Source organism: Trachypithecus francoisi, unplaced genomic scaffold (genome assembly GCF_009764315.1).
Source record: "Trachypithecus francoisi isolate TF-2019V2 unplaced genomic scaffold, Tfra_2.0 Lachesis_group3, whole genome shotgun sequence".
In the NCBI taxonomy this organism is placed as follows: Eukaryota; Metazoa; Chordata; class Mammalia; order Primates; family Cercopithecidae; genus Trachypithecus; species Trachypithecus francoisi.
The window spans coordinates 6,720,455-6,748,418 of NW_022681468.1; the positions used below are offsets into that span (position 1 = coordinate 6,720,455).

The 27,964-nt window shown below is 43.3% G+C and overlaps 1 protein-coding gene and 1 long non-coding RNA gene across 3 annotated transcripts in view; one reads left to right on the forward strand and one right to left on the reverse strand.

Annotated features, from left to right (window-relative positions):
* Positions 1 to 27,964, reverse strand: part of EVL (Enah/Vasp-like) — a 180,833-nt gene that overhangs the window by 99,918 nt on the left and 52,951 nt on the right. The window lies entirely within an intron of this gene.
* LOC117071396 lies at positions 13,901 to 18,786 on the forward strand. Its single transcript, XR_004432280.1, has 2 exons — positions 13,901 to 14,023; positions 18,555 to 18,786. It is a non-coding gene; the product is annotated as an uncharacterized LOC117071396 (long non-coding RNA).

Genomic DNA, 27,964 nt, shown 5'->3' on the forward strand with positions numbered 1-27,964 from the left:
ATCCTGGCTAACACGGTGAAACCCCGTCTCTACTAAAAAATACAAAAAAACTAGCCGGGCGAGGTGGCGGGCGCCTGTAGTCCCAGCTACTCGGGAGGCTGAGGCAGGAGAATGGCGTGAACCCGGGAGGCGGAGCTTGTAGTGAGCTGAGATCCGGCCACTGCACTCCAGCCTGGGCGACAGAGCGAGACTCCGTCTCAAAAAAAAAAAAAAAAAAAGAAAACTCAAAGTACAGGAAGATACAGAAGGTAAATTAAAGCTCCTCTCCTTTCCCCGATCCTTTCTTCCCCAAAGATAGCCACTGTTAACACTGGAAAAAAAATGTTTTTAGAGGGTGGGAGTTGGGGGATTTACAATTCTCATTTATGGCAGTCCACTGTTGCTTCCTTTATACCTGTGTCCCCTTGAGCGAGGATCGACTAACGTAAATCCTGCTTTGTAAAAAGGCCAGAAAACTTGTGCAACTTAATGTCTCAAAAAGTGATGCAAACATGCTATAACATGGATGAACCTTGGAAACATTAGGCTAAGTGAAAGAAATCAATCACAAAAATCACATATTGTCTGATTCCATGCATATGATATGTTCAAAAGGGGCAAATCCATAGAGAAAAAAGTAGATTGGGGTTGCCTAGGGCTGGTGAGGAGAGGCTGTGGGAGACAGGAGACTGACTGCTAGTGGGTAGAATCTACTTTTGGGATGACAAAAATGTTCTACAATTGGCCGGGCGTGGTGGCTCAAGCCTGTAACCCCAGCACTTTGGGAGGCCGAGACGGGCGGATCACGAGGTCAGGAGATCGAGAACATCCTGGCTAATACGGTGAAACCCCGTCTCCACTAAAAAATACAAAAAAAAACTAGCTGGGCGAGGTGGTGGGCGCCTGTAGTCCCAGCTACTCGGGAGGCTGAGGCAGGAGAATGGTGTAAGCCCAGGAAGTGGAGCTTGCAGTGAGCTGAGATTCGGCCACTGCACTCCAGCCTGGGCGACACAGCCGGACTCCGTCTCCAAAAAAAAAAAAAAAAAAAAAATTCTACAATTAATTGTCGTGATGGTTGCAAAACTCTGTGAATATACTAAAAACAACTGAGTTGTATACTTTCAAAGGGTGAATCTTATGGTATGTAAATTACATCTCAATAAAGCTACTGTTTAAAAATGCCCTAAATGCAGACTGAAAATATAAATGCTTCCAACTGGGTTATGAAGTAACAGGAGAATTTTGAGACTGCTGAAGAAAACCATCCCATCATTCTGACTCACATCAGAAACAATACTCAGTAGAAAGGACTGTATCCAGGGTGATGATTCTCAAGTTATTTCAGCTGTCCAGAGAGTAAAAAGACATGAAATGAAGCAAGGGCACTTCTGGCAAAAAAGGTGTCCCTAGAATACAGCAGTTGCAGTACATGTGCTCTTCGGCTTCCAGGCAATTCCTGTGAACTTGAACGACGCTCACACACTTTGAGGCAAGCCTACAAACTCGACCTGAGAACCGTTTATTTCCCAAGCTAGAAGTTGCCAAATCTTCTGCTTCCTTTCAATGATTTCCAGTGGTTTTAAAGAAAATTTAAAGAAAAATAGGACACATTAGCTAGACTTGGTTAATTACAAATCAAATAAATCAAATAACGCAAAACTACTTCACTACTTAAATTACTGGAGTTTTTGTTTTTCAGACCTTTTTGCTTGGTTTGGTTTTGCTTCTATTTCATTTCCATGAATGTAACACCTGTATAGATTGGTGATGTAACCACCACCACAATCAGAAGGCAGAAGAGTGCCATAACTCCCAAGCTCCCCCAGCTCTCCCTTTGTAGTCATACCCGCCCCTACCAATTCCCAGCAACCACTGATCTGTTCTCCCTCTCAACAGTTTTGTCTTTAGGAAAATGTCACGTTAATAGAATCATATAACATGTAGCATTTTATGACTTCTTAGGCCTCCTTTACTCAGTGTAATGCCTTTGAGATTCATCCGAGCTGTTGTGTTAGTTAATAATTAGCTCTGGCCAGGTAAGGTGGCTCAAGCCTGTAATCCCAGCACTTTGGGAGGCCGAGACAGGCGGATCACGAGGTCAGGAGATCAAGACCATCCTGGCTAACACGGTGAAACCCTGTCTCTGCTAAAAAATACAAAAAAAAAAAACAAAAAACAACTAGCCAGGCGAGGTGGCGGGCGCCTGTAGTCCCAGCTACTCGGGAGGCTGAGGCAGGAGAATGGCATAAACCTGGGAGGCGGAGCTTGCAGTGAGCTGAGATCCGGCCACTGCACTCCAGCCTGGGCGACAGAGCGAGACTCTGTCTCAAAAAAAAAATAATAATAATTAGCTCCTTTTTTTTTTTAAAATGCAGAGTCATGTTCTGTTGTACGTATGTATTACAAGTTGTTTATCCATTTAATCAAAGGACATTTGGGTTGTTCACAGTTTTTGGCAATGGTCACGAAAGTTTTCATTTCCATAGGGTGACTATGTAGGATTGCTGGGTTATATGTTAACTGTATGTAAAACTTTATAAGGAACTGCCGAACTGCTTTCCAGAGTAGCTGGGCCATTTTGTATTCCTTCTGGCAGTGTAGGAGAGTTGCTGCTCTGCACCCCTCCAAGGCACTGTCAGTTATTTCATCTTAGTCACTCTAGTAAGTGCATATAATATCCTAATTTTAACCTGCATTTCTCTAATGATTAATGATGTTGTGCATCTTCTCTTGTGCTTATTTGCTATCTGTATATCCTCTTTGGTGAGTGTCTGTCTTTTGCCGAATTGAAAAAACTGAATTACTTTCTTACAGTTAAGTTTTGAGAGTTCTTTATACATTCTGAAGACAAACCCTTTGTATTTGTAAATATTTTTTCCAAGTCTGTCTATTGTTTTTTCATTCTTGTAAGATTATCTTTCACAGAATAATAGTTTTTAATTCTGATGAAGTCAAAATTTATCTTTCTGATGAAATTTAACTTGATGAAGTCCAATTTCTCCTTTTTCTTTTATGGATGGTGCTTTTGCTGTCATGTTTAAGAACCTCTTCCCTAAATCCCAGGTCATGAAGATTGTCTCAAGCTTTCTTCCACAAGTTTTATAGTTTTAGATTTTATATTCATATTTATGAACCATTTTGAAGTAACTTTTGTATAATGTGTGAGGATGAGGTCAAAATTCACTTCTTTGTGCATAAGGGTGTCTAACTGTTCCAGCACCATTTGCTGAAAAAGCTATACTTTCTCACTGCATGGACTTTTTACCTTTGTCAAACATCACTTGGCATTTTTGTCAGGACCTATGTCTGGACTTTCTACCCATGTGTCCACTCTCCATAAGGTATCTTGTAAAAACACCAGGCTAACTCAGAATCTGAATAATGAACAGTGGTTGGGGACCTGGTTTATTCTGTGATATAGACTGCGGAATGTGTAACCCAGGCTACACAGATGAAATATTTAGATTAGTTTTTGATACTGTAATATAAACAAGGCACTGCCAACCTGGAAGCATTCCCTGATGGTAACTAAGATGATGAGGCAAACAGAAATCGTAACATCTGACAACTGGCTGAGGAAAGTTTCTGTCCTGGAGAGATGAAAGGAGAGTGTGAGCTCTGGCTCTGGACCTGTGCAATGGAGCTCAGTGGAAAGAACAAATCCTTCTGTGTGATCCCTAGGGAGATGATTCTGACCAATGCCTAGAACCAGGCACTGGTGCTTGGGTACAGGGAGTCCAGAGAGAGATAGGCTATGCTTCCTGCTTTCAGAGGGGGAAGCTACAGGAAAACTATTTTGGTTTGACATTGACCATCTAGCCAATGGTATTATATGGTACCCATCTACTTTAGGTAAGAGACTGGATCAAAGGACTTGCTTTGACTCTGAGCTCTGATTGTTTCCTCAGGGCTCTGATTGTTTTCAAATTAAAGCCAAGGACAGTTTCTGTCCTTAGTTTAATGACTTCATGAAGAAACTGGGGTCATGTAAAAAAAAAAAAAAAAAAAAGATCTGCTCGGCCGGGCGCGGTGGCTCAAGCCTGTAATCCCAGCACTTTGGGAGGCCAAGACGGGTGGATCACAAGGTCAGGAGATCGAGACCATCCTGGCTAACCCGGTGAAACCCCGTCTCTACTAAAAAATACAAAAAACTAGCCAGGCGAGGTGGCGGGCGCCTGTAGTCCCAGCTACTCGGGAGGCTGAGGCAAGAGAATGACGTGAACCCAGGAAGCGGAGCTTGCAGTGAGCCGAGATTCGGCCACTGCACTCCAGCCTGGGCGATAGAGCAAGACTCCGTCTCAAAAAAAAAAAAAAAAAGATCTGCTCAAGGTCTCAAAATACTGGCTGCTAAACTGAGTTTAGAAACCAACCCTCCTGTTGGGCGCAGTGGCTCACGCCTGTAATCCCAGCACTCTGGGAGGCTGAGGTGGGCGGATCAGGAGGTCAGGAGATCAAGACCATCTTGACTAACACAATGAAACCCCATCTCTACTAAAAATACAAAAAAATTAGCCAGGTGCAGTGGTGGGCGCCTGTAGCCCCAGCTACGCGGGAGGCTGAGGCAGGAGAATGGCATGAACCTGGGAGGCAGACGTTGCAGTGAGGCGAGGTCACGCCACTGCACTCCAGCCTGGGCGACAGAGCGAGACTCCGTCTCAAAAAAAAACAAAACAAAACAAAAAGAAATCAACCCTTCTGATCTTTAGTTCAGGCCTCCTTTCCATTACTTGTCAAAATTCTTTTTTTGGGCGAGGCGGGGGAAGGAAGGTCTAGCTCTATTGCCAAGGCTGGAATGCAGTGGCATCATCTTGGCTCACTGAAACCTCCACCTCCCAGGCTCAAGCGACCCTCCCACCTCATACTCCCGAGTAGCTGGGATTACAGGCAAGGGCCAACACACGTAGCTAATTTTTGTATTTTTTGTCGAGGCAGGGTTTCGCCATGTCAGATAGGCTGGTGTTGAACTCGTGAGATCAAGTGATCTGCCCGCCTGGGTCTCCCAAAGAGTTGGGATTACAGGTGTGAGACACCTCACCTGGTCTATTTGTCAAAATTCTTTTTTTTTTTTTTTGAGACGGAGTCTTGCTCTGCCGCCCAGGCTGGAGTGCAGTGGCCGGCTCTCAGCTCACTGCAAGCTCCGCCTCCCGGGTTCACGCCATTCTCCTGTCTCAGCCTCCCGAGTAGCTGGGACTACAGGCGCCCGCCACCTCGCCCGGCTAGTTTTTTGTATTTTTTAGTAGAGACGGGGTTTCACCATATTAGCCAGGATGGTCTCGATCTCCTGACCTCGTGATCCGCCCGTCTCGGCCTCCCAAAGTGCTGGGATTACAGGCTTGAGCCACCGCGCCCGGCCTATTTGTCAAAATTCTTAATCAACACTGTGTTTGTTAAAGAATAAATAACCTGGCCGGGCGCGGTGGCTCAAGCCTGTAATCCCAGCACTTTGGGAGGCCGAGACGGGCGGATCACGAGGTCAGGAGATTGAGACCATTCTGGCTAACCCGGTGAAACCCCATCTCTACTAAAAGATAAAAAAATTAGCCAGGCGAGGTGGCGGGCGCCTGTAGTCCCAGCTACTTGGGAGGCTGAGGCAGGAGAATGGCGTGAACCCGGGAGGCGGAGCTTGCAGTGAGCTGAGATCCGGCCACTGCACTCCAGCCCGGGCGACAGAGCGAGACTCTGTCTCAAGAAAAAAAAAAAAAAAAAGAATAAATAACCCAATGCCTTCTTCAATGGCCTAAGCCTCATATATACTCATTGTATGTGTGAGGCTGAGTATCCTTAATCCAAAAATCTGAAATTCAAAATACTCCAAAATTCAAAACTTTTTGAATGCCGACATGACACTGGAAGGAAATGCTCATTGGAGTATCTTGGATTTCCTCGTTAGGGATGCTGACTCAGTGAGTATAATACACTGTCTCCCGAGTTTTTCTTATCATTTGGCTATCTCAGAGGCCTTTACAGAGAAAGTAATCCTACGATTTGAAATTTCAACACTTTTTTTTCAATGACAAAATGGGGGAAAAATCAAATCAAATCAAACAGGTCTCCTCTGAAGATTTTATTTCTGCTCTGAGCTGTTCTGGGTGACCTACTGCTCTAATTAGGCTGGAAATAAACCTGGCTTTCATGAGATGCAGGACATGGCTGGAGGAAAAAGTTGTCAAGACTACTTACAATCATCAGTGCCCACAGGTCTCAGAGCATTCCAAGAATTCGTTGATTCATTCCATAATTCATTCTGCCCATTAAGCACAAACACAGACACCCAGGGAGAACAAACACCCCTGGCTGATTTAGCTTTACTGATCTGCCCAGGGCAGGAGAGATGAAAAAAACAATAACGCTGTAGTTTATCAATAGCGCCTCAAATGGGTAGTGTGGTACAGCAGGAGTCAGCACGGCTGACAGTCCTAGCTCTACCTCTCTGAATGTGTGTTCCCTGACAAAATGGAAGATTAATCCCGTCCTTTCAACTTGACTGAGTGCTGGCGGGGATCAAATGAGACCGAGGATATGAGAAGTGCTTTGCAGACTGAAAATCACTGTGACCTACACGAGAGAGTTCTTCACCTAACAAACATGTGTTGGGCACCTATTACGTAACATGCTCATGCTAAACACCAAGGATAGGAAGTAAAACATAATGCAGTCCTGGCCCTCAAGACACTCAGATGTCTGATAAAGTATGGCAGGCGTGATAACGAGGCAAGAGCAGCGGATGTGAGAGCACAGGAGGGCCCTTAGCTTACTCTGGACACTTAAAAAGATGACCAGGAAGAGGTGCCAGGAACAGAGGATTACGGCAGGAGTAGGAGTTATGCACTAGCTTCTGGAAAATATCACATACTCTTTTATTTAATACTCAAAACAATTCCACAAAGTGGGCATTATTTTTATCTTCACTGTTACTGTACTTAAAGCAGTGGCTCCCAACGGCAGAGGGGAGTGAGGTGGCTGCTTTAATTACATCACCAGGCTTACCAACCCCTCTGGCAGCATTTAACAACACACTAGCTATAACTAGGCACTCCCTCCTTTTATTGTCTCTATGCCTAGCTTTTGCTCCAGTATTTATTTATTTCTTATAGGGTCTTGCTCTGTCATCCACGCTGGAGTACAGTGGTGCAATCATGGCTCACTGCACTGTCCCCAGTAGGAAAGTGGTATAAAGATGCTCCATGGTCCCCCCTCCAAACCCCCACCAAAGTGGGCCTGCTTCAACTCTTACATCCAAGCTATCCTGGGGAGCTCACTGCTGAAACACTCCATGCTATTTCTCACTGTTCACTCAGGCAGCAAGGACCCACCCCTGCATAGGTTACCTCCAGCTGATGTGTGGAGACGGTTTAGGCTTGGTCTTCTCCAAGAAGCCTGGACCAGGGAATTAGATACCCACACATACCCCAGGTCTGCCTGTGGCACTCCTTGGATCACACTGTAATTACAATGGTCTATTTCCAGGTCTGTCTTTATGCTGTGAGCTCTCAGAGGACAAGTATCAATCTTCATCCGTCTTCCCCAGTGACTGGCAGACTAAAAGTGTTCAAATTATGTCTGTTCTCCTATAGCCCTTGGTTGAAGTCTTCTTGACAGTTTTAATATGTAATTCGGGATTAAGGGTTTGTTGTTCTTGTTGTTATTGTATGTATATTTAAGCCAGAATCTCTTATACAGAAATACTGTGTGCTGTGAAAGTCAAAATATTAAAAAAAACAGGGACTATCTCCCTTCCCATCCTAGCTTCCTCCCAAGGAAACTATTGTCATGAGTTTCTTGTATATTCTTTCACAACTATGTTATGCGTGTTCACGCATGTTGTGAATCCCCCAACCCCCTTTTCCCTCACAATGGGCGCACCCTATAATACTATTATAAACCATTATAGAAAGAGGAGGTGATCGATAATTTTAGACGTCAACTTGACCAGATTCAGGAATACCTAGAGAGCAGGTAAAGTGTTATTTCTGGGTGTGCCTCTGAGGGTGTTTCCAGACTGGCATGAGAGTTGGTGGACTAAGTGGGGAAGACCCACCCTCAATGTGGGCAGGTACCATTCAATCAACTGGGGGCCCAGATACAACAAAAGGACAAAAGCACTTTGGGAAGCTGAGGTGGGAAGATAGCCTGAGCCCAGGAGTTCTAGACCAGCATGGGCAACACAGCAAGACTCTATCTTTACAAAAAAATTTAAAAATTAACCAGGCATGGTGGCATGCATCTGTAGTCCCAGCTACTTGGGAGGCTGAGGTGGGAGGATTGCTTGAGCCCAGGAGCATGAGGCTGCAGTGAGCCATGACTGTGCCACCATACTCCAGCCTAGGCAACAGAGTGAGACTCTGTCTCTAAAAGAAAAAAAAAAAAAAAAAAAAAACAGGCAGAGGAAAGGTGAATCCCCTCTCTTCTAGAGCTGGGACACTTCTTTTCCTGCCCCTGGGACATCAGAACTCCAGGCTCTCCAACCTTTGGTCTCCAAGACTTGCATGAGCACCTCACCCCACCCCATCCCACCCCCACCCTCGGCTCACAGGCCTTTGGACTTGGATTGAGCCACAATACTTGCTCCTCTGGGTCTCCAGCGTGCAGATGGTCTATCATGGGACTTTACAACCTTCATAATCATGACTTAATACCTCTAATAAGTCCTCCCTTGTATATCTATATCTATATCATCTATATCTACATCTACATCTATATCTATCCCATTGGTACTCCCTGGAGAACCCTGACTAATACAGAGGGGTTCCTAACCAGAGGTGCTCAGATGGATTTCAGTGACCTACAAAACCCTAAAATCTTATGCAATGTTGTTCCATGGTGAACAGGTCTATGTAAACCTACCCACAAAGGTTGATGGAGCTGAAATGCTGAAAAAAAGAGGTTGACAAATCCAGTTTCTCAGAAAGAAAAATTTAATAAGGACTCACAAACAGAAGCCATATCTCCGGTGGCCTTGAGAGAGTGGATCCCTGCACTGTCATCCACCAGACTCAGGGCTTATATACCACAGAAAACTTGACTAAGGGCAGGGTTTATGGTAAGTATGTATTTACAATAACATCAATATTGGTGAGTATATAAAAGTAGAAATCTCAGAGGCATTCCTGGAACTGGGGTCAATCAGAATTCAACATGGCAGATTAGCATCCCAAATGGAGTGGCTTTAGCCTCCACAAACGTTGTAGCTTAAGCATATTATACTTTTTCAGGAGAATGTGCTAATAACTACCATTAATTTCTCAAAGTAACTCCTGGCCTCCAAAAAGAAACCTTCCTACCAAAAAAAGCATAGGAACTGGCCCTGGGCACAGTGAATGCTACTGAAGCACCCTCATGGCAAACTGTGCTCTTGTCAGTAGCAGAGAAATGAGAAGCAATTCAGAGAGTATTCTGAAACCTGTATCAATGCAAATCTAATACACAGCAAAGAATATCAGGTAGGTCTGGAAATTCTATTTGGCCCGACACTTTTAAACCCATTTGCTAAATGTAACAATGTAATTGAAATTCTCTGTCTTAGTTACTTTCTGCCTCAGTTCATCAGGGCTCAATTTGGTAGCCTTTGGTAGCCTCAAGACACGCGTGACTACTGAGCACTTGAAACGTGGCCGGTTCAAATTGAGAAGTGATGTTAGCGTAAAATACAGCCCAGATTTCAAAGACTTGGTACAAAAATGTAATGTAACATAGTTAATTAATAATTTTCATATTACCATAGTAACACTGTTGAAATTATATTTTGGATACAGTAGTTTAAACACATACATTTTTAAAATTAGTATGATCTGTTCTTTTTACTTTAGTTAATATGGCTATTAAATATTTAAAATTCCACATGCAGCTCCTATTTATAGCTTGAGTTGTTTTTACTGGGCAGTGTGGCTTCAGAGATCAGTGCACAACTATTCACTATTCTCTGTTCTCCAATTGATTCCCACCTTAGAAATGTTTTCTTCTGGAAATCAAAAGTAAAGCTTTCAGATAGGGTTTTCTAGTCAGGTATTACTGTTGGCACACAAATAAACACTTCCCCAAAAAATACCTGGAAAAATACACTGAAACTGACACATTTATTTATGGGGTGTAAGTCCACGGTGAAATCCATTTGGCAAAACCCAGCTGAAAATATCTTTGAAGGCTGGGATGTATTTTGCACTAATATCACTTCTCAGTTTCAGCAGGATGTAAGTCTAACAATAATCTCTTAAAAGACATTTACTGAGCACCTACTGTGTGCCGGGGTCTTCACATTTATTACAATCATTTCCACTTTAAATATGAGAAATCTGAAGCTCAGAGAGTGGCTCCAGGCCATTTGACTAGTAAGCAGCACAGACCCAAGTCTTGGCCACAAGAAAACTGCCCCATCCCTCCTTCTGCCCACATTCTGCCTTCTTTTATGTTTGCATCACAGGACAGTTCACAAAGTTTTGACACATTGTATCACTTAATTATTTAAACTATGCCGTGAAGTAAACAGGGATGTTACAATTACCATCTTAAAAGGAGGCATTCAGGCCCACCTCACATCTCATGGCTTGTAATAGGAGAGCATAATCTTACAACAAGGAGTTCTGGGGAAAAAAGTTCATTATCTTTTCCTTTCCATGCTACTAATCATAACTTCCTTCTTTTAAAACTGACTGCCTTCCTAGCTTTGGAGTTAAAAGGAATGGGAGAAGAGACACATTTATTGTTAACAATAACCATATTGTATCAACAATGCCACTGTTTCTAAGTACATATTTCTGCATATTATGTATTATTATTACTATAACATCACTGTGAATTTATAGTGTTTATCAATCAGAATTTAACACAGCAGATTAGCATCCCAAATGGAGTGGCTTTAGCCTCCACAAACGTTGAAGCTTAAGCATATTATACTTTTTCAGGGGAATATGCTAATAACTACCATTAATTTCTCAAAGTAACTTTATGTTATTACATCCTCTATTTCATTTGCTCTTCCATGCCCACATTTATTATTCTTATTTCAAAGAGGATGAAACTGCAGCATACAACAGCTAAGTGACTTATGAAAGCTTTCAGAGCTACTTACAGACCAAAACACAGGCAGTAAATGTAATGAGTTAAATGGAGACGCGGAGACGCACTGAGGCAAAACCTCTCCTCCCGGTCTCGCATCGCAGGGAAGGTGCCTCACTATTCAATATATAAACCCTTTGGTGCAGACCGGGGAGATGTAAAAGCAAAGGAATGGAAGACCTCCTTTCTTGGGGTGAATTGCGTTTGCTGTCTAGGAGTCAGGCTCCATTCCGCCCTGCCCAGATGGCTGCTTTCTCAGGGGCAGACGAGCAGCCACACCCTACCTTCTCTCTGCTCCCCATGCTAAAAGGAAAAACATGGGGAAACAATGACAAAAAGAACTAATCCAAGTCCAGAGAATGTAGTTTGAATGTAGACTAGACGGGAGGCTAATCTGAGCCGAGGAGAAGATGCGGGGGAAGGGAAAAGCTACATGGTAGATTGCAAACAAGGAAGAATTCAAAAGAGAAAAACTACAGTAATGTTAAAAATGCATAAAGTAGAGAGAAGAGAGAAAATGGAGGAACAAAAGGAGCTGTTAAAAATCTATAGTAAGGGCTGCAAAGTGCTAGTAACAGGATCACTGTGCATTGAGCCGTTTGCTGAGGTTGTTCAAGTGCCACACGCAAACACACAAAGGGACAGAAGCTCATGGGGGCTGGGCACAGTGGCTCACGCCTGTAGGCCCAGCACTTTGAGAAGTCAAGGCAGGAGGATCCCTTGAGCCCAGAAGTTTGAGATCAGCCTGGGCAGCAGAATGAGACTCCATCTCTACAAAAAAGTTAAAAAATTAGCCCAGTGTGGTGGTGTGCACTTGTGGTCCCAGCCTCTCAGGAGGCTGAGGTGAGAGGATCACTTGATCCCAGGAGGTCAAGGCTGCAGTGACCCATGATCGCATTCCCAACTTGGGCAACAGAGCGAGACCCTGTCTCTATTAAAACAAAAACAAAAAGCAGCTCATGGGGTCAGCCACACCCTCCAGACAAATAGCCAGAGAGAACAGAGTGGGTTAAGACATAGACCAATTCCAGGCTAGGAAACTACTTACCATCCCCTGCTGTAGAGAGAACCTCACTGTTGTTGATTTAGAAATTTCTTAGATGTGGTTTATTCAACACTTCAGTAACTCTAGTTATTTTACCCATATTATGTGTCCAAATTATTCATCTGATTAAAGTTTTGCTTTAAAAGGTCTCTAACAACTGGGTGCATTGACTCATGCCTATAATCCCAGCACTTTGCGAGGCTGAGGTGGGTGGATTACCTGAGGTAAGGACTTTGAGACCAGCCTGACCGACATGGCAAAACCCTGTCTCTATTAAAAATACAAAAATTAGCCAGGCATCGTGGTACATGCCTGTAATCCCAGCTACTTGGGAGGCTGAGGCAGGATAATCACTTGAACCTGGGAGGCGGAGGTTGCAGTGAGCCAAGATTGTGCCACTGCACTCCAGCCTGGGGAACAAGAGTGAAACTCTGTCTCAAATGGCCTCTAATAAGGATTGTTTTAACTAGAAAATAACTGAACTTCATACTAACCCTTAGTGGAAAGTGAGAAAAGCTGAAATCATGGGGTATTCCCATGAGGAATCCTATTTTTAAAATATTTGTCGCTCACAGGGTCTCTGCCCCAGGGTTTAACTTTGAAAAGCTCAAATGTTCTCACCTGTCCTTTTTCCCTTCAGTTCTTATAGTTATTTGGTGACTTGATTAATGACTCTGTTTTCTGAAATCTCATCTGGAGACGCCAGTCCTGGCATGGCTGCAGAAAGAAACACAGTCCCCACTCTTGAGGAATTCATCTGCTTTTGGGAGAGGCAGGATATATTCGAGAGAACTCAAAAAGTCGGAAAAGTAACCAATAACCCAAACTGTATCCCTAGTTTCTGATCTTTGTGAGTAATCAAAGCTATATTCTTTCTTTACAGACACACACACACACACACCTCCCCACCCAGGGCACAGCACACAGGGTACTAACTTGTACCTAAGACCATCTCAGACAACTACCCACCCAAGCTGTGACCTCTGCCAAGAGTTGAGGGACATCAGTGAAGTTCTAGTATTATTCTGTTTAAGTTTTTTATTATGAGCAGTTAATTTTTCAATTAATAAAACTAGCTTATTAAAAATAAAAAAGTTTAATGGCACAAAGGGACAAGTGAAATGCAAATGGGACCCAGACTTGTTCTCCTTGTTAAGACAGTATCCTGATTTGGGACTAAGAGCCCTGGCTGTCCAGACCATGTGGGCTTTAAAACCAAGAGGAGGTAGTGGTGGGCAATCTTATCCGCCATCTGAGTCCATTGCTTCTGTTCTTTGATATGGCAGGTCAGAATATTTATGGCCCAACAGAGCTGGGAAGTCTGTCCAGACAAGAGCATGATAAGATCAGTTTGTTTAAAACTTGCTGTGGATTTATTTGCTTTGTCCATGCTTAGCAATTCTCACCACTTGCCACAACTTCTTCAGATTTTAATTTCCTTATTTTCCTCTCAATTCTATAGACATGGCCAACATGGTGTTTTATTAAATCTACAGAGCTGGTTGCTAGGCACTTCCTTCCTTCTGCTGCCTGCAGCTCTCCACCTGCAGTATCCTACCCAGGATGATTTCAGCTTTCCTTAGTCTGCACTTTCCCCTCACTGAAAAGCAGCAGAATGGGAATCCGTAGAGCTAGTTCCAGTCCTGTTGCTAACTAACATGGTGATCACAACCAAGCTCTGACCCTTTCTAGGTGTGTTTCCTCCTCTGTAATTTCTAACTTGCTGAATGTGGTGTTAATTAAATGATGTACTGTTAATACAGTTCTCCACCCTCAATAGTTGAATAAATAAATGAAAGCTATCCCATTTGTATCCCTAATGTTTAGCTCTGAATGAATGAAAGACGAAAACTATAGATTGCCTGGGACATAGTGGCTGTTTCGGAAATACCACCCACTGGAAATACCTCAAGGGAACTGGCCATGTCTGCTCTGGGGAAGTGAAAGGTAAACACTGTGTCCAAAAGAGGGACTCAGAGATCTGAACGAGGGGATACCTAAGGAACTTTTTTGGTTCTAATATTCTACATTTTATTTGTACATTTAGCAAACACTGCTGAAGACTTGAAACACATACTGGACACCAGCCAGGCCTGGAATTAATGTCACATGTTCCTTCTAGTAATGCATATCTAGAAGGCAGGGACTGACAAATCCAGTAGCAAAAGGGCGTGAGAAGTATAGAAACACAAGTAGTGCAAAAGTAGTTTCAGAGTATATGAGAAGGAAGATGAACTCTACCTGGGGGAATGAAAGAGGAAGAGGTAAGTCTCAAACACTGAGCAGAAGGCCCTGTCAGAAGGGCTTCCTGGAAGGGATTCCCTGAATCAGTGTCACCTAGCTTTCCATCTGGATGCTACACCTTGGAGAGATGACTAGACAGTGATTGTCTCTCCAGAGCCTTTTATTCCAGGATCTTCAAGGGACTGCCGTTCAGATGTGGTCTTGAGTCCCCTCACCTTCTTCTTCTTTCTTTCTTTTGAAAGAGAAGCCTATCTTAGTTAGCTCAGGCTGTCATAACAAAATACCACAGACTGGGCGGCTTAACGGCAGCAATGTATTTTCTCACCGTTCTGGAAGCCCAGGAGGAAGGTGTTGGCAGGTTTGCCTTCTCTGGAGGCCTCTGTCCTTGGCTTGCGGACAGCCACCTTCTCACTGTGTCCTCAGAGGGGCCTTTACTCTGAGCATGAGCATCCCTTACGTCTTCACTTCCTCTCGCAGTCCTACTGGACTAGCGGCCCACTCTTAAGACCTAATTTAACCTTAATTACATCCTTAAAGGCCCTATCTCTGAATAAAGTCACACTGAGGTCACAGGCTTCAACCAGTGGATTGTGGGAGACATAATTTAGTCCATAACAGTGCCCTAGAGTGACACGGTCCTCTATTACACACCTAGACAGAAGGTAATACTGCAACTGTGGTCTGACAATTTTGAAGATGACTGGGATGATTATCTCCTTTGGATGTAAAAATGATACACATTTTAGTCTGCTTTTTATTTCTCTTGTAGTTTTGCATTATTCAGGATTTTTTAAGTTGCAAGTAACAGACATTAACAATGAAATTTGTTGTTTATATACTGCAAAAAAAAAAAAAAAAGTTTATGGGTAAGCCTGGCTTAAATTAAATGCCTGAATGCACATGGTCAAGGCTGCCGTGAGAACTTGCTCTCTTGCCATTACTGAACTCTACTTCCCTCTCTCTTGGCTTATTAGTCTTTCCCCACACGATGGGAAATAATGATTTGAGGCTTTCGTGATCTTGACAGCTCTTGATCCCAGAAAAAAAAAAAAAACAACAGTATCTTTCATAATAGTTCTAGCTCAAGTCCCATAGAGCAGCGGTCCCCAACTTTTTTTGGCAGTGGGGACCAATTTCAAAGAAGGCAATTTTTCCATGGACTGGGGTGGGGGGATGGTTTTGGGACAAAATTGTCCCACCTCAGATTATCAGGCATTTGATTCTCACAAGAAAAGCACAGCCCGGTTCCTTTGCATGCGCAGTTCACAGTAGGGTTTGTGGCCCTATGAGAATCTAATGCCACTGCCAATCTGACAGGAGGCAGAGCTCAGGCAGTAATGCTCACCACTGCTCACCTCCCGCTGTGTGAAATGGTTCCTAACAGGCCATGGACTGGTACTGGTCCTCGGCCTGAGGGGTTGGGGACCCCTGTCATAGAGAATTCTTAGATGACAAAACTGCCCCTAAACCAGTCACCATAGCCAGGGGATTGAGTCTTGGTCTGGCCAGGTCTGGGTCATGTGCTGCCCCTAGGTGAGGTGGGGGATTAGGCCACAGTCAGATTACTGTGGAATAGAAAATGCTAGTTCCCCTCTATCCAACTAACCAGCTGCTGGCAAAACACTTATCTTTCTAGAAATAACAGTGCCATCCTAGCAGAAAAATAGGTGTGTTAAAACTGATCTGAATGCCTTTTCTTTTAAATTTCTCAATCTTTGTGCAATGTCTTACCTACTGGAACAATCTCAAACTGATACTTGTTTCTTCGGCCAGGTGCTAGAAAACAAATGTTTCGCAGAGGGTGAGTGACGCACCTGCACATCTCAGTGCTCTCTCCATCAGTGGAAACCACGCTGGCATGCAAAATAGCAGCACAATTCTCTTCCTGACAGGTCTTAATAAATTAGAGCTAGACTTTATCATAGAAACAGTAAGAGTAACTACATCAATAGGGTGAGGCATTAGAAATTCCTATTTAAAAAAAAAAAACAGATGGCCACATCTGAGGGAATGAGCAGTGCATAAAAAGAAAGGAAAAAAAAAAAAAAGAAAAACACATACACTGTTGAATGAAATTACCATCTTGGAACTATGTAAAACATTTATTGCTGCCAAAAAAACACATAATAAACTCCCTAAGCAGTCCAAACCAGGGTACAATACAGTGAATGAAGGAAACACAGGTTCTGATTTTCTAATTGAGTGACTTCATTATAACTCCAAAAATACAAAAACCAGCAAAAACACAATTTAGAAAGAAAATTTGAGGAATAATGTCTCATTTTAAAAGTTTTTCAGTTGTAACATATCAGTTACAGAACCCAGAGACACAGAAGGCAAACTTCATTCATTCCTCCAACTGTTAATTGTTCTAGTAGCTGGTAGTTGCTGTGCTAGATACTAGGGCAGAAATAAACTTGGTAAATAACAATTTTAAAAACAATTTCGAGCTTTACTGTTTACTAAGAATTTTTGCATATATAATCATACTTTTCTTCACAACCCCATTTTACAGATAAAGGAGACTCAAAACGAATATACAATTTGCCCAAAATAACACCATAATTACCAATAAGTGGAGGAGCCTGAACTCACATCCAAATGGGACTTCAAATCTTAAACCCTTTTATCTTAGGCTTTTTTTTTTTTTTTTTCAAAGAGCTGGGGTCTCACTCTATCACCCAGGCTGGAGTGCAATGGCATGCCCATTGTTTACTGTAGCCTGAAATTTCTGGGCTCACATGATCTTTTTGCCTCAGCTTCCTGATTAGCTGGGCCCACAAGCATGCACCACCATGCCCAGTTAATTTTTTATTTGTTTATTTATTTTTGGTAGAGACAGGGTCTTACAATGTCGGCCAGGCTGGTCTCAAAATCCTTGCCTCAAGTGATCCTCCCACTTCAGCCTTCCAAAGTGTTGGGATTCATTTTGACCTAAAGATTTTCTTCTTCCTTACTCTTCTAATCGATATACCCAGATTCTCCTTCCACTATGGCAAGCAGTGTTTTCTAGAGTGTAAACTCAAAATTAAGTGTTATGTTTAGTATGTGGGAAACTCAGGGGCAAAATCAACATTCCCCTTCCCATAAGACTTCTCAGACCCTTCATGCTACTATGTACTGTCTTTTTTGGGGCAGGAGTGATTACAATTTTTTTCTTTTCTTTTTTTTTTTGGAGACAGAGTCCAGCTCTGTTGCCCAGGCTGAAGTGCAGTGGCACGATCTCAGCTCATTGCAACCTCTGCCTCTTGGGTTCAAGCGATTCTTATGCCTCGGCCTCCCGAGTAGCTGGGATTATAGACGCCCACCACCATGCCTTTTTATTATTATTATTATTATTTGTATTTTTAGTAGAGACGGGGTTTTGCCATGTTGGCCAGGCTGGTCTTGAACTCCTGACCTCAGGTGATCTGCTCACCTCAGCCTCCTAAAGTGTTGGGATTACAGACGTGAGCCATCATGTCCAGCCTACAGTTTTTCTTAAACTGACCACAGAACTTCTTGTTTTTGTTTTGTTTTTCCCATGAAGCCTTGTGTATGACTAAAACAGCAGTCAAAACACAGGTTCCAGAGTCTGATGGTTTTGGGTTCAAATGCCAGCACTGTGTGATGCTGGATACGTTTTTAAAGCAGCACATGACTCACTTTCTTCGTCTGTGAAATGGACATGACAATAACAGCAGCTATCTCACAGGGCTCTTGTGAGGCTACAAGTACATATGCTTATGTATATCAAGTGCTTAGCAGGTTACACTGATTACAGTCAAGTTCACTAAGTGTGAGATAGCCACTTATTCAACAAAACATTATATAAAACAAATGTCGCTAGCACAACCAACAGGTTTTCCTTGTTTTACAAAATTCAGGTAGGAAGCATCTACGGAAAGATGAAAACAATTGTTGACTTTCTGATTAGAAGATGCAGATCCAAATCCTAGCTTTGCCACTTAAGCAGTGTGACTTTGAGGAGGTGATTTAACCTCTCTGAGGTAAAAGGTAATAATAATGTAACCACCTGACTCTAGAATCTGCTTTTGACTGGTGCTCATAGGATTACTGTGAAAATCAGATGTGATAACGAAAGTGTCCACAGTACAGTGGGCGCCTTTGAAAGTGTGTTACCTTGTTTGTATATGAATCTAGAAGAATCAGAAGCTCTTCATTTTTATAGGTAAGGACTTTTAAGACTTCACATGGGTTTTACTAACTCAAATCCTTTTGTCAATCCCTACAGCTTTGAAAATCTACCATTCGGCCCTGTTAGTATTTCCGGCTGATCCTTCCCATCCACAAACAGATGCTGCTCACTGGATTCAGCACTTCCTTCAAAATCCCCAAAAGCCTTCATGCTTAGAAATGAACAGACATCAAAAAGGCAGCAACTATCCTCTTCACTGCCATTTCCTCTTCTAGGGCCTGCGACATGACCAGGATAAAGTAGGAGGTTAAAAAAAAAGGTAATAAAAATGAATAAACAAAGAGTGCTGAGAAGCCAAGATGTATGCAGCTCTGCTCAAGTGTGACAGATGTCTTCCAGTAACCCTCAATCCAGTTAAGAGGATAAGACAGAGAAAATTAAGTATCAGATTATTTATTATATACCTTAAGTGTTGCATGAGAGTTCAGAAAAAAGAGAAATTTTGTGGGCTGTAGAGATCAGAAAAGGCTTCCTGAAGAAATACTGCATGCACAGGGCTGGGTTTTAGAGGATTTCATGGAAAGAAAACAAAGGTTTGGAAATGGGAAAGCCAAGTGGTAAGTGCAGATCCAGACTAAATCATTTTTATGGAGTGGAAGGAGCCAAGCTTCAAGAGACAGTAGCCAGACCATGGAGGGCTCCACCTGTGGAAAACAATGAAAAGTTGTCTTGGCAACGGACAGAATTTTACATCCACAAAGTAGTGGTATACCATCCTCTCATCCCACCTTTCTATGAGGCAAGCTGTGTTTAAGCATTCGGTCATGGGTAGGGATGAACTGATTAGTACTTTGTTCATTCCAGGGATCTGATAATCATGAATGTCCCAACCAAGAAGCCCAGGACAACAAACAAGAATTTTATCAACTGTAGCAAAACGTGTCAACCTTTTCTTCCTTAGGAATCTCTATTCCTTCACTCCCCAATAAGGTGGAGAATAAAAGTACACAGTCTTCATTCTGTGGCTTTGGAAGAGCTCTAAGGTACATTTGATTTGAATGCATCCTCTCTCCAGGAAAAGGAATTTCATCACTGAGTACACTTCTTAAATCACAGAATATGTTTCATTGCCCTGCTCATAAAAATACATCCAACCACTTTTATCCATCTCCTCACCTCCCTTAGGAAGCCTCTATCTTGACTTGATACACAGTTGTCTGATCTAGCAAATATAGTAAAAAATGAGTAAGAGTGGTAACTTCCAAAAAACTAGGCAGGGGAGCCCTGCGAGGGGGCGCTCATCTTCCTTGCTCCTGGTTCTCTTCCTTGGTGTCTTTGGTGTGCAGTCTGTGCACACGGGATCCAGAGCTGATTTTCAAATAGGAAAGAGCTCCAAGTGTTCCTGTTTCTCCCAGGGCCACACAACAAGTGAAAGTAGATAGTCTTTTCTCTCTTCTAGCACTCATGCTGATGAAGATAGGGGGCAGAGTAGTCGCAAAGAATGCACTGTGAGTCAACCCTGGCATTTGGCAGAGTCTGAACTGGTTAACTGGAGTGAAAATAATTATTCTTGTCTGTAAACTAAGAGCCCAGTGACTAGTCATTGAGGTATCAAATCCAAGCAAGACCACAAACCAGCATAAATTCTAGATCAAACATTGTAGTCTGTAGAAGCCACACTTCTAACACATCTAGGTTCAATCTGCCTTTGGAGGTGCCAGTGGAATTCCAAAGCATGCTATAGCACTTTTCATTTTCCAGTGCTCTTGACTATGAAAGCTCACACACTGCCATTCTTCTTTCTGAACATCTCTGCAAATAAAATATTATTCCTATTTTTCAGGTGGAAAAACTAAGTCCCAGTGAAGTTATGTGACTTACATAAAGTAATGCAGCATCATTAGAACCTAGGGTTTCCAGGTTCCCAAGCTCAGGTTCTTCCCGTGAACACCAGCAAGGTGTATACATCAGAATCATCAGTGGAACCTTAAACAGTGCACATGTCTGGGTTTCACCTGTACATATTTGGACTTAAGAGGTTTGAGGAGTGGCCTGGGCACCTGTCTTTAGATTGCAATGGGCCCTCTCAGTGAGAAACATTACATAGAATTCCCAAGTTGAAAGTCACTCTTGAAAGCTCTTCAGCAGATTCTCTTGCTGTCCAGGAGAACCACCCCAGAATGTATCCCATCATAGCTACAATTGTTGGAAGGGTGCTCTTCACTGAGTTTTCACTTGTAATTCACTCTTCCCTACACAGAAGAGAGTTGTCCCTTGCAGTCCTAGTTAGTTCAACAGACACTTACTGATCACACCAGGCTCCAAGGATAATGAAATATGACATGGAGGAGTGTAGAACAATGAATAATGTAATGGGCTGTGGGCTCAGTACAGAAGCACTGCAGACTCAGAGAACCAGGGGTCACTTGGTGATGGGCTCTGGTTCTATTATCACAATTAGCCAGAAAGCACTATAGTCCCCGTTTGTCAACTGCAAGGAACTTATTCATCTCTCAGACCAGTGAATCTGCACGCAAACCAAGCCAAGATCCAAGCTCTCAGCTGATTAGTCACACCATGTTTGGTTCACTGTGTCATAAACATTTCAGCAGCAAACATGATTATCCTCCAAGACTGATTTCTGGCATTCTGAGTCTGAACACTCAGGGAGAGGGGAAGACTAGAAGTACTCTAGCTTGAGAATGTGTCAGCCTTTCTCCTGGCTCCCATGCAACTTCTAATCCAGGATAAGGGTCTATAAAATGATTTGCTGATTACAGTAAATTAAAACAATTTATTTATTGAGTATCTAAATGCTTTATAGAGGTAATCTCGGCTGGGAGAGGTGGCTTATGCCTATAATCCCAACCCTTTGGGAGGTTGAGGTGGGCGGATCACCTGAGGTCGGGAGTTTGAGACCGGCCTGACCAACATGGAGAAACTCCATCTCTACTAAAAAGAAAAAAAAAAAAAATTAGCCGGGGGTAGTGGTGCATGCCTGTAATCCCAGCTACTCGGGAGGCTGAGGCATAGGAGAATTCCTAAACCCGGGAGGCAGAGGCTGCGATGAGCCAAGATTGCGCCACTGCATTCCAGCCTGGGCAACAAGGCGAAACTCTACCTCAAAAAACAAAACAAAACAAAAAGTAATCTCATTTAATTAGCATAATAACTCTCAAAGATGGGTAATAGTCCCATTTTACAGATAAGGAAACCAAGGCACAGACAACTTGAGTAATTGCTCAAGGGGGTAAGAAAAGTCAAGGTGCTAGCAGCATTGCAAAACACCTAGTAGGGTTTCCCATCACTACTACTTATTCCCCAAAGGTGAAAATGTTTCTCTCTGCAGAGCAGCCAACTTCAGGGCAGAGAAGTCACCAGTCACAGGGAAAGGACAAAATGGACTTGGGTTATACCCTAGAAGCAAGCAAAAACTCTCCCTTCAATCAGCTAAAGCATGGTGAAGAGCACACTGTCCCCCTGCTCCTACACCTCAGCTCCCGCACACCTACTAGCAGCCCTTGTCTTGATTTTCGTCCACCCCAATCCTACACCCTCCAAGGCTCACTCGCACAGATGCCTCCTCCTGAAAGTCTCTTTTAACTTTCACTATGGCAAAACTGTGTCCACCTCCTGGCCACAGCACGTTATCTGTATCCCTATGGAATCCATCCCATTCTCCTATGTTAGTCTTATCTTTGCTACCTGCTACTGCATGCTTTTGGTCTGTCTGTTCCACACCTCTTGAGGACAGTGTTTCCTGGAGGCAGGATTAAGGATTATGCATATTTACATTTTCTACTGTGGCTTATATTGAGTAGATGTTCCAGAAGTATTTGTTCAATGAATGGTCATCCTAATATCAAAAGGGCCCTCCCACATCCCTACCTCCAAAATGACCCATTGCCTGACTTTTCAGAACCTATACAGTTGAATATATGTTTGCAACTACCCTAAGTAGCTAGCAAGAGACATACAGACCCAAGCTGGTATTCTGTTCCAGGACTCACTCCTCTGGGGAGTAAGTCCAGTTAAATTCTTCCTCTTTGTTTTCTTTTGTTATTAGCATAAGCGACTACTATTACACTAAGTAAAGAGGAATGGGAGATATCAGAGACTGTTTTAAAACATGGCATTTGAATCTGTTAAACATTAACTGATTAAACTTTCACTGATTACAAAATATAAAATATACAAACAATAATGTTTTATAATTTATACACTTCTTTCCTATACATTATCCTCAAAATAGTCCTTTTGCTATATGTGAGGTAACTAAGGCCTAGAGAAATAAAGTGACAGTCATAGCTTACATTTCTCTTGTAGGAAATGGAGCCAAATATTGGGACTCCAGATCTACAACACTGCTTCACTTTGAGTAAAACTCAACAACTGCATGCTTATTTAATAATGAAGAACAGATTTGTGTGTGTGTGTGTGCGATGGAGTCTTGCTCTGTTGCCAGGCTGGAGTGCAGTGGCGTGAACTTGGCTCACTGCAACCTCCACCTTCTGGGTTCAAGCGATCCTTCTGCCTCAGCCACCTGAGTAGCTGGGACTACAGGTGCCTGCCACCACGCCTGGCTAATTTTTGTATTTTTAGTAGAGACGGGGTTTCACCATGTTGACCAGGATGGTGTTGATCTCTTGACCTCGTGATCCACCCGCCTCGGCCTCCCAAAGTGCTGGGATTACTGGCATGAGCCACTGCATCTGGCCAATAGATTGATATTTTTAAGTATATCTGCTTTGCCATCTTAACAACTAAATTATCTGTTTCCCAGTGCATAAAGGGCTCAAACAACTCAATACAAAGAAAACAAATATTCTGATTTAAAAATGGGCAAAAGATCTGAATAGACATTTATCAAAAGACATACAAATGTCCAAAAGGTATGTGAAAAAATGCTAAATATCACTAATCATCTGGGAAAGGCATATCAAAACCACAATATCATCTCATACAGTTTTATCAAAAAGACAGCCAATAAGTGACTCTAGCAAGGATAGGAGAAAGGGGGGTCCTTGTACACTGCTGGTGAGAATATAAATTAGTACAGCCACTGTAAACACTCCAAAAGTTTGGAGGTTCCTCAGAAAAAAACTAAAAGTAGAACTACCATATGATCCAGCAATCTCACTGTTGAATATATATCCAAAAGAAAGGAAATCGGGATACTGAAGAGACTGATTTTACTCCCAAGCTTACTGCAGCATTAGTCACAATGGTCCAGATAGGAATTAAGGCTGGGTGCAGTGGCTCATGCCTGTAATCCCAGCACTCTGGGAGGCCAATGTGGGTGGATCACTTGAGGTCAGGAGTTTGAGAGCAGCCTGGCCAACATGGGGGAACCGTGCCTCTACTAAAAATATAAAAATTAGCTGGGTATGGTGGCACATGCCTATAATCCCAGCTACTTGGGTGGCTGAGGCACGAGAATTGCATGAACCCGGGAGGTGGAGGCTGCAGTGATTTGAGATCACACCACTCTACACCAGCCTGGGCAACAGAGCAAGACTCTGTCTTAAAAAAAAAAAAAAAAAAAACATACAAATCAACCTAAGCGTCCAACAACAGATGAATGGATTAATGGATTTTGAAAAGTGGTATAAATATACTACAGAATATTATTCAGCCATAAGAAAAAACAAAATCCTGTCATCTGCAGCAATCTAGATGAAACTGGAGGACATTATGTTAAATGAAATGAGGCAGGCACAGGAGAGGCAAATACTGCATGTTCTTACTAACATATGGGAGCTAAAAAAAATTGAACTCATGGAGACAGAGTAGAATGATGGTTATCAGAGGTGGGAGAGGGTAATAAAGAAGGATAACTAGTGGGTACAGAAATACAGTTTGGTAGAAGGAATAAGATTCAGTGTCGGTAGTACAATAGGGCAACAAGAGTTAACAATAACTTATTGTATATTTCAAAATAACTAAAAATGTAATTGGAATGTTCCTAATGCAAAGAAATGATAAATGCTTGAGGAGATGGGCATTCCAATTACCCTGATTTGATCATTACACATTGTATGCAGTATACTTTTATCAAAATGTCACATATACCCCATAAGTAGGTATACTTATTATCTATAATAATTAAAATTTTTATAAATAAATAATTTGCTTCCCCAAATAATACCTTGCTTTTGGCTTATCAGATGGACACCAGGTGAAACTGTCAAGTCAATGAGGTCTGTCCATCCCTGTCTTAGCTGCTCCATTCTCTCTCCCTAGTCTCTCTGCCCTCTGCATTCTTCCAGCAACCAGTGCTCCCACCATCATCTATCAAAGACCCACATGGTTGTGGATTCCAACAGGCCCCGGGGATCCAAGACAGAGAGGGATCATAGCTCCCATAGTTGGGGACTGTGACTTACTTAATTCAAAGTATTTTCATTATCAGACATTTAATAATACGTCCCAGAGCTGAGAGTATGCTGTCAGCAGTAGTTGGTAGGGATACAAGATGACGACATTCTCTCTGACCTCAAGGAGCTCAGGCTTTGGTAGAGGAGAGGATGTGAGAGAAACTAACCATCATACAACTACACAGTAGTAAGCACTACACAGAGATGGGACGGAAGTGCTGTGGGAGCTGGGAGAAGGGTGGGTCATTCTACCCCAGGAGGGCCCTCTGCTCCTTTTCTGTTCCCTACTTTTCCTACATCTGTGGAGCATGTGTCAGGCACCACAACAAGCTCTGGGCCCACAGGAAAGACTGAACGGTTGGGCTGATGGTTGAGAGGGTCGATTTATAGGATGGCATTTCAGGCACATAGTATCTGGGAAAGAGGGACTGAACTGAAACTGACTGACTCCCTTAACAGCTGGGTGACTTGAAGCAAATTACTTAACCTCTGTGAGCGTCTGTTCTCATTTCTTTCATTCATTTAACAAATATTTATTAGATACCTTCTGTGTGCAAGGCACTAGGGATACAACAATGGTTTTTGTTTGTTTGTTTGTTTGTTTTTCTGAGACACTGGAGTGCAGTGGCATGATCTTGGCTCACTGCAGCCTTGACTTCCTGAGCTCAGATGATCCTGAGCTCAGATGATCCTCTCACCTCAGCCTCCCAAGTAACTGGGACCACAGGCGTGTGTCACCATGCCCGGCTAAGTTTTGTATTTTTTGTAGATATGGGGTTTTACCATGGTACCCAGGCTGATCTGGGGCTCCTGGGCTCAAACAATCTATCTGCCTCAGCCTCCCAAAATGCTGGGATTACAAGCGTGGGCCACTGTGCCCTGCCACAGCTGTGTGTGTGTGTGTTTTTTTTTTTTTTTTTTTTTTTTTTGAGACGGAGCATCGCTGTTGTTGCCCAGGCTGGAGTGCAGTGGCGCAACCTCTGCCTCCCGGGTTCAAGTGATTCTCCTGTCTCAACCTCCTGAATAGCTGGGATTACAGGCATGCACCACCATGTCCGGCTAATTTTGTATATGTTTTGTATTTTAGTAGGGGTTTCTTCATGTTGGTCAGGCTGGTCTCAAACTCTTGACCTCAGGTGACCCACCCGCCTCTGCCTCCCAAAGTGCTGGGGTTATACGCACGAGCCACCATGCCCTGCCAGCTGTGTATTTTTTTTTTTTTTTGAGACGGAGTCTCGCTCTGTCGCCCAGGCTGGAGTGCAGTGGCGCGATCTCCGCTCACTGCAAGCTCCACTGCCTCCCGGGTTAACGCCATTCTCCTGCCTCCGCCTCCCTAGAAGCTGGGACTACAGGCACCCGCCACCACACCTGGCTAATTTTTTTTGTATTTTCAGTAGAGACGGGGTTTCACCATATTCACCAGGATGGTCTCGATCTCCTGACCTCGTGATCCGCCTGCCTTGGCCTCCCAAAGTGCTGGGATTACAGGCGTGAGCCACCGCGCCCGGCCAAGCTGTGTATTTTTAAAAACCTATCCTTGTGGCACTTAGGTTCTGCTGAGGGAGGCAGACAATAACAAACACAAAATTTAAATCCACAGTATATAGATGGTGATATGTGACCTGGCAAAAAATAAGGCAGAGTAAAAAGAAACGGAGTGCCCACTGTGGGGAGAGGGATATTAAAAAGTTAAGGGTAACATCTGAGTAAAGGCCTGGAGGAGACCAGGGCATAAGCCACGTGGCCACCCAGGGGCAGAGCAATCCAGGCAGAGACTGTCAGTGCACAGGCCTCAAGGAAGAGGCAGGCTGGTGTATTCAAGGAACAGCACAAGCTGGTAAGGCTAGAGTGGTGTCGAGGAGACAGGGTGCTGTTAGAGATGGAATCTGATAAGAGGGCCAGGCTGAGCAGGCCTGGTAAGCCATTAAAGGAGCTTGGGTTCTCACTTCCAGTGAAATGGGAAGTTACTTGGGGTGGGGGGCGGGCTGCTTTGAGAACAGGAGTGACATGATTTGACTTGTTATCTTAAAAAGGAAAATGGGTGAAAAATTGAGACTCGACAACAAGGCAGAAAGCTTGGAGGGCAGTTACAATGCTACTGCAGCAATTCAGATGCTGGCATTTGGACCAGGCTGGTGGTAGTAGAGCCAGTAGGAAGTGGTTGGATTTGGAATATATTCTGAGACAGAGCAGGTAGGACTGCTTGATGGATGAGAGATGAGATGCGGAGAGTAGGAGAAAGGGGTCAAGAACGACTAAACAACTAGAAGGAAGGAGTTGCGGAGCTGCCACTGACTGGGCCGTGGAAGACTGAAGAAGGGATAGGAAAGAGCTGGAGAACCGTGTTAGACATGTTGGAGATGCCTAATTAGGCTTCCAGTAGTGACATCAAACAAGCAGATGGATATATGGGCCAGAGTTTAGGACAAGTTCTGATGTGGACTGTGTTTTCATCTCCAGCAAGCCACATGGCTGCCTGGGGGCAGGGCAATCCAGGCAGACATACAGCCAGTGAAGAGGTCTGGAGGAGGAGCACAAGGCCCACTTGGCTAGAGTGGTATGCAGGAGAGAGTCCATTTCATTATGTGAGTTAAAGTTACCTTGGGCAAAGCAATCAGCAGTGATTAGCACACAGCACGTACTCAATGACCAAGGTTCTTCTCCTTCCCCTTCCCTGCCTGGCCCAGTCTCTACCTCCTGTTCATGTGAGACTTATTTCCTCAGCTCAGATCAATGTACTAAACATCTGTTTCTTCAAGGTACTACAGGAGCCCGGAAAATGAGAGAGACCAAGCCGGCTTGGGCTCTTGACACTTGGATGGTTCTTTAGCCTTGCCAACTTCAGGTCTTCCCCAGTACTACTCATTTTGACTCATTTCAATATTCCAGTGAAAGGGCAAGAAAAATCATAACATTTCCCAAGACTAGATATAAATTTGAATTAATAAATAAAGCTGGTTAGAGTTTGAACTTCAAACCCTTCCATGATGTTTTTGTTTAAAAATAAAGCAGACTCAAAATAGTAACTTCCATTTTCACGTGACTAACAAATAGCAATTGTGGATTTTAGATCTTGGTACACTACATTCCTCCTGGAAATAAATTGGAATAAGTCAAATATCAGGAGTT